Source organism: Lissotriton helveticus, chromosome 2_1, assembly GCF_964261635.1.
Source record: "Lissotriton helveticus chromosome 2_1, aLisHel1.1, whole genome shotgun sequence".
Lineage (NCBI taxonomy): Eukaryota > Metazoa > Chordata > Amphibia > Caudata > Salamandridae > Lissotriton > Lissotriton helveticus.
Window position 1 is genome coordinate 1,894,109,350 of NC_136059.1, and position 7,702 is coordinate 1,894,117,051.

Consider the following 7,702-nt stretch of genomic DNA (forward strand, 5'->3'; position numbering starts at 1 on the left):
AAAAAAATAATTTGGAGGTGTTGGGGCAGAGCAGACACTTTCACAATAATAGAGGATTGGGCAGAGAAAATGTTTCTTATAGATTGTCAGTTCAGATAGATATGGATTTGATTAAGAGGTCATGGTTTTTCTGCCAGAAGTGCTCTTTTTGGTTTTTTCGGTCTTGCCTACACAGCACATGCACTGTGCTGCAAGATGTATGGTTTACAATTCTGTGGGATTACAACCTGCTCACAGCATACCATTTTGTTTTCACTGTCACTCTTTTTTGCAGTGTTTTGATTTCTTAGCTCCTGTAGGCTTACCTTCCTTTCTTGTGTTATCTCCTCCCTGGAGCATGGACCAAGTACATGAGTTATTCTTCATCTTTGTTCTTACTCATCTTTTTTGCAATACACTATTATTTTTTATTTTTTAAGCCTTTTGGTATTATTCCTGTCCGTGCAATGTTCTCTCTCACTTTTAACACATGCATGTAAAATCTTCCTTATGTTGCTTTTACCCTATCTGCCATCTCTTGATGCTTTAGTTACTTGCACACACACAACTGTACTACTCTGCCTTGCCCTACTCTACTCAGTGCTGCTCTACTCGGCGCCGCTCTACTCCGTGTCGCTCTGCTGTACGCCCCGCCACTCTACTATACGCCACTCTAGGCCTCTCCACTCTATACCACTCCACTCTGCCACTGTACGTCATGCCACTGTTAGCCACTCTACTCTCCTTCACTTCACTCAATTCCACTCCACACCGTTTTACTGCACTCCACACAATGCTACTCTTCGCCACTCTACTCTGTGCCTTGTTACTCTTCTCAACGCTACTTCAATCCCCTGTATTTCACTTCCTCTATGCCAATCTACTCTGCGCCCCTCTGCTCTGCGCCACTCCACACACCTTCTCTGTGCCACTCCCCTCTATGCCACTGTCCTCTACACCCCTAACATTTAGCCAAGCTGAACAGCAGCAGAACTGCTCTGCAACATAGCTAAAAGACTTTGAAAAAACAATGAATATCTCTCACATCCTTTTTAAAAATCCTTGAACCAGGTAGATCGGCCGCAGTTATGTTATTGAATATCCGTGCAGCTTTTGATACTGTATCCCACCCCATTCTACTACAGATGTTGAGGAGGCTGGCTAACAGGCGCAGGGCTGCAATGTCTTGCCTCTTTCCTACAGAAGCTATTCAAAATCCTATCCTGTGAAGCGTGGGGTGCCTTAGGGGTCCTTGCTAAGCCCGAAGCTATTCAATCTGCCACTTTTTAGGGGTCCGTCCAGTACCTAAATCAGCTGTAAAAAGTTTGGGGATTTGTATTGATAGTACTCTTTTCTTGGAGGTTCAGGCTAGGAAGCTAGCCGCTAGTTGCTTTGGTCTATTAATGATCTTTAGGAAAATGTTAGAAATACTACCTTGCTCTATGCAGAGAGTGGTGCTGCAAGGAGGTGTGTTATAACAATCGGACTATGTTAATTCGCTTTCCCTTGGTAGTTCTCAGTTTTTTATCAGAAGATTTCAAGTGATACGAAATGCAGCTGCACGGATGCTGTTGAAGTTACGTAAACACTACTCCGTTTCTAATGCATTGGCTTTTCTACATTGGTTGTCTTGTCTCTAAGAGGATACCGTTCAAGGCTCTTTTTATAACCTATCGGACTTTGCATAATAAGAGCCCCGAGCTTCTACAACACTTGGTATGTCTTTAAATTCCAAATAGATCTTTACTTTCCGCTGCCTTATGACTGCTAAAAGTTCCTAAGATCAAAAGAGATGTGAGTCGAGGATGATCTTTTATTTATTTGGTTCCCAAACTATGGAACTCGCTGCCTGTAGCATTACGAAAGATGGCTGATTTAGAAAGCAGCTAAAGACCTTGCTGTTCACCAAAAGTGTTGAGGACACTGAGACTGGTATGGTGTATTAGCGCTGGAAGGCCCTTTAGGTAGCCATGCACTCTAGAAATGCTAAGAATAAAATGGAATACGCGAGACCTATAGGTTTTGCCAATGCTTTTCTAATGGGCTGATTTCATAGAACCATGCTCGGATAGGTACTAAAGAGCAGATGGTTGAGCTCTGTTGAAGGGTAAAGCTTTCAAAGGCAGCAGTAAATCAGGAGCCATTTGCATGGAAAATACTTGTATTAGGATCGTCAGTTAAGGACAGGTGGAAGCAGAAGAAGATTAGGTGTTTGATCACTTCCCCCATCTTCCCACTCTTTGGTACAAAAATACAGTAACTTAATATATAGATTTATTCTTATAAACTTGGTAATTCAAAGACGAATTGCAGAATTCAAGAGATCAAATGAAGCCCCACATTTAATGAAATTATGCTCTGCACACATTTATTGCCGATCACCTTATTTTTAGGTCGAGCCTAGACGTGCAATCAATGCGAAGCATTGATTGCTGTCTGCTCGACGACTATTGTCACCCGTTTCTGGGAATGTGGACACGAGATGTGCACGAGCGCAGATTTCACCTCGTGGGCGCGCACGGCGCCGTGCCCATCTCCTGCCGCAGATTCCCGTGCGCAAACACACACACAGCCACACTCACGCATGCGCACATACACAGCCACACGCATGCACACGCACACACACACTGCATACACTCACGCACCCCCCTTAAACAGACACACGCGCACACAGAAAGACACACGCACACACTCGAACACACACAGACACACGCGCCTACGCCCCCCCCCCCACGTCCCAACGAAGGCTGCCTGACTTCCGCTAGCACTCCGTGGCATTTTTTTTTTGTATTGCATTGGCTCTAGTACGATTAGCCTGCAACAATTGTTAAAAAAAGCTAGGTACGTAACGTGATCTTGCTTGCGAAGCAGAGACACATTTCTTTAGTTGTGTGTGTATTTATGTATTCATTGGTATTCTGTGTAGTGCTGACATGTTGCGCCCATACACTCTATAGCGTTTTGAATGGGGGGAAGAAAGCACCAGGCTCGTTCTAATCTTTTTGGTAAACAAACCGTTTAATTGTATTTATTGGATCTTGATATAGCTCCTTTACACCACATAGGGAGCCGCTGTCCATGCTTTTTCCCTCCTCCCCGCCCCCCGTTTTGCGTAGCACTGACAGGCTGCCTTTCTAGGCGCTTCAGTACGCTTAGCATGCAACAATTGATAAAAACTAGGTATGTAACGCGATCTTGCTTGCGAAGCAGAAACACGTTTCTTTAGTTGTGTGTATTTAGTTATTCATTAGTATTTTGTGTAGTGCCGACATGTTGCGCCCATACACTCTATAGCGTTTCTAAATGGGGGAAAAAAGCGCCGGGCTCGTGCTAATCTTTATGGTAAACAGACCGGTTTATTGAATTGTATTTATTGTAGCTTGATATAGCTCCTTTACACCACTTAGGGAGTCTGGAGACGGCAAGGGGTAAAATCTGGACGCATTCTATCATTTGCATACAATATAAAATACGCATTTTACATTTCTTCAGGGCTAACTTTTAAAATATGTGTAGTGCCTGCATTTTGCCGTTCAGTGCGCCTCATTTTCGTGGAGAACGCAGACTTGCGCTTAGTGCATTGGTTTTAGCTGGGGAGTCCTTTATTATTTACCAGTCCATTGCATAGCGCCATGTCACCTTTCAGACAACTTACAGCACCTTGCGATTCTGAAGTGAGAAAAGGTTGAGCTAGGCACGCTGCATTATTTTCCAGCTGGACACACATTTATTATCAATTCCTTGCACCACGCGCTTAGATGCCCTGTCCTGAAGGAGAAGGGGGGGCAGGGCTGGAGGCCCGACTGAGGGGTGGTAGAGCACGCGTAGCAGAAGAGAAATCACTTTACCGACAGGGGGGTCTATCTGGAGAGTTTCTTTAAACACGTCTTCAGTGTAGCATTAGCCGAGCCACGTTGTAAGCTCCCGTCCCTGCCGGCTGATACGGCGCACACTGGCATGGAGTGGAAAATGTGAAGATTGTCCTCCCAGGACAGACACTGCACCAGGGCTCCTTGCACACGATCACTCATCGCTTCACTCATGCACACACAGGCTGAGCACTACTGTAAGTTCCATGTCCACCGGCTGGCACACCGGATGTTTCCATGTGCTCGTAAAGGCAGCCTTCCCAGGACACACACCAGGGATCAGTGCACACGATCACACGCCCCTTCACGTATACAAGGACACAAGGACTGAGCAGCACCAGTGGTCTTGCAATGCAATAGGTCTTGCATTAGCTAGTGGCATTGTAAATTACAAACCTTTTATCTATGTGTTGGTTTTGAAAACAGATAAATAAAAAGCATTGTCATTTACAATGCCAATAGCTTAAAATTTCGCAAATGCGAGACCTATTGCATTGCAAATGCTGGTTTAGATTGGTGTCCCTGGTAAGACCGAGTGAATGCCATTTGCTTCTCCCTGTCAGAATATCTATGCTTTAGTTTCAATATTCTCAGTATCCTTTTACCCACCAGCTGCACCGTAGTTCAACGGTTTCTATGCTAAACTATCGAATTGTGTTAAAATGCCTAAATTTTAAGGAAAGCGAATTTATGTGGTGTTGAAAAGCCACTTTTTCAAAATCATCATGTAAAAGAAAACTCTGCTTTAGTAGTTGATTTCGTGCTTTTAGTTGTCTTGCCATTCATTTTAAGAGAATAAAATGCTAATCCTCATATATTGTCTTTTTTTTAAAACAAATTTGCGATAAAGTTTATGTACCCAATACGTTTAAATTTGACTAAAAATTACAGATTACAAATGTGTTGTCGTAGAAGTAAAGCAAGTGGTACAATCCACAAATTGACCTTAATGTTCCTTCTTTTTCTTTGCCAGGTGTACTCAGTCAATTTGAAACATTGGTGTTGATGGCTGGAGGAGTTCATCTATCGTGTTGGATACAAACGCACCCTTTTGTTTTAACTAGATTGACATAATGTGATTACTGCAGTTGTATTATGATGCCTATTCTTGTCATGTGCCTATAATTGAAGCGTTCCTAGAGTCTACATTTTGAAAAAATAAAATGACAAAAAAGTTATGAATTATAAATTAGGTAAACGTAAAAATATCCTAAATGTCCTAAAAATATGCATGCCCCACAGTGGCCTATAAGAAAAGAGTTTGTTGTAAATGTATGTTCTTATTTGGAAGAAGACATCACACCTGCCATTGAAACCATCTTTCAAGTAAATGGGATGGCAATTTACATTTGTGCTTCCCACCTGTGATAAATTCATCACTAACTTTTCTCTTTTTTAATACTCCAAAAATGTCAACTAGTCACTGGTGGATGTGAAAGATTTGTTAACATATTTGCAAATACTGTGGCTGGCTGGATCTTGTTAGTTTATGCATATTCGCAAATACCAGCATGTATAGTTATATTGATTTGCAAATCTAAATCGGGAGCTAAAAGTCTTCTCTGTATGCATTTCTGGGGCTGTGGCACAACACTTTTGAACTTAGTTGAACATTTTTACTTTGTTTCATACTACTGGCTACAGGTATGCTGATTTGTTCTGAGGCATCCTTTTAAGGGGCTAATTCAGCAATAGTTTCATTGGATGATGTGTGGATGTTGTGTGCTATCATCCATCTTTCCATCCTTCTACCACTGCCCACAAAGCTTTATCTTTTAAATCAGTGGACACTACCTCTAGACAGCAAAGGACTATTCAACCGCACTACCTAGTTTGTTCCCCTCATTTGACAAACCTGCTGCCCTCCTCCATAGGTCACCTGTCTAGGACCCTAAATACTGTAATAATACAAGAACATGGAGACAAAGTCACAGCCAATATAATTCGTTAATTCCAAATGTAAAGTTGTATGAAACTTTGCAGACGTTGCAGTACAAATTCAGTTCTTTATTATTCTGCCAATTCTTCTCATAAAATACAACCATGAGTCAAAATAGGGGGTTAATAAGATTATATTGTCCTGACTCATACAATGGAATCTTTGTCCGTTTAGTTGAAAACATAAATAATTAACTGGGACACAAAAGCTCTGAGCATTTGTTTGGGGTGCGAATTGACTCTCATAATGAAATATTAATGTAGACCTCTAAATTGTACGTCTCCATTTTATATACATTGATATACATCAAGCTGTAATGCATAATCAGTTGTCCAAAAAAGGACAGGTAGGACATGCTTGACGAGAATCCCTTGACTGATTTTGGAGATGTTAGATGGATTTCAGCATATTTCCCATATTTCTACCTAGTAAAAGCCAGTTTTGTCCAGCTCAAGACTCAAGTGCCCAGCCAGGGCTATTCTGTAGCATCAGTGTTGCTCTGTGATTTCCCATCCATCACCATGTCTGTGTTTAAGAAGATTAAACAAATTATGGTTTTCCTTTGTAACCTGTGGCCTTGTCACTCATGTATCGCCAATACAATGGGACATTGAGCAGTGCAGCACTGATCAAAGTGAGGTTTGCTCTTTATAAATCCTAGTTGTGTATTAGCAGGACGCTGAAGGTTTAGAACCGTTATGTTTCCATTTCATTCCACTTTAGTTGATATCCTTTGTTTGTTAGCTGAGGCACAAACCTAAAAAAACAATCATTACAGCTTCAAGTTTACCACTGCTTAGCTCTTTCATCAAGTTGATGAAGGTGGAAATTTAGCGCATTTGTGGACTAATGGTTGCAGTTTATAATTTGTTATTGAAACCCTGCGGCCTACCAATGTTGTATTACTCTCATGCTGACCGTACAGCACTCTCTCTGGATGCATTGCCTCTTTTAGTTGCAGCACTTTGTGTTCGTATTAAAATAGGCTTCCCAGAGTATCAGGTCATTTTCTTTCTGATGTTACAGTGTATTCACTGGTTGGCCTTATTATGGTGCATGATTAATTTATAGAATCATTTAATTTCTTTTTATAAATTCTATATGACAATTAATATGTATGTCATTGTTACAGAAAGCGTTTGCTGTATGTATGTATTTTTTATGAAAAGGGCTGTGGATTAGACTTGTTCTACGCTTTAATGTCTGCCTCTTGCCATTTAGACTAATTCCTGTTGTGAGCACAACTCTGTAAGCATTTTCTATATAGAACCATCTTGATTGGTATACTGAAATAATCTAAATGCTGTTTAATTTCCAACATTCAAAACTTTCAACTCTGCATTTTGTTGAACGTATAATTCAAAAGGATTTCTCTTGGCTTTTACCTCCATAAACGTAATTAAGTGTATATTATAGTTGCCTTACAGAAAAAGAATCCCTCCTATACTAGGACATTTAATTTTAATCATTTGGGATATATAGAAGAACCAACTTGGCATGTGAAGATTGATAGTCGTGCAGAGAATGTGGATCCACTTTTGGGAAATCGTGTGGTATTTTCTTTCTGTTATTTTTTCTGCTTTAGAATCCGTGTTGAGCACTAGAATAGTCCTAATATGGCCTCGACCGAGGTGGCATGTAAAATATTGAATTGCTTAATTATTTGTCCCTGTGGGATATATTTATAAAATGCATAAATAAATTGCAAAAAGCCTTAAGAATGTTAATGGCTTGGTGAAGCTAGATGACAGAAAGCAAGTTTGATAACTTTTAGATCCCAATGTACAGCATTAGAAATACTGTACCTTAATGGAGTTGTTGGTTAGGTGTATGTTTTGTCTGTATTGAGATATACCAAAAGACTGCCACGTTCCTCCTGTCTTTTATTGATTAACATTTGGTTGTTATTTATTTA

General features: G+C 40.8%; 1 protein-coding gene across 1 annotated transcript in view; it reads left to right on the forward strand.

The window, feature by feature from the left end:
- ANKRD50 (ankyrin repeat domain 50) overlaps positions 1–6,176 on the forward strand; it is a 184,279-nt gene extending 178,103 nt beyond the window's left edge. Inside the window, exon 5 of the mRNA XM_078676812.1 lies at positions 4,822–6,176. The gene's annotated coding sequence lies outside the window, so the exon portion shown is untranslated. The remainder of the gene's footprint in view (positions 1–4,821) is intronic.
- The last annotated feature ends 1,526 nt before the right edge of the window (positions 6,177–7,702 follow it).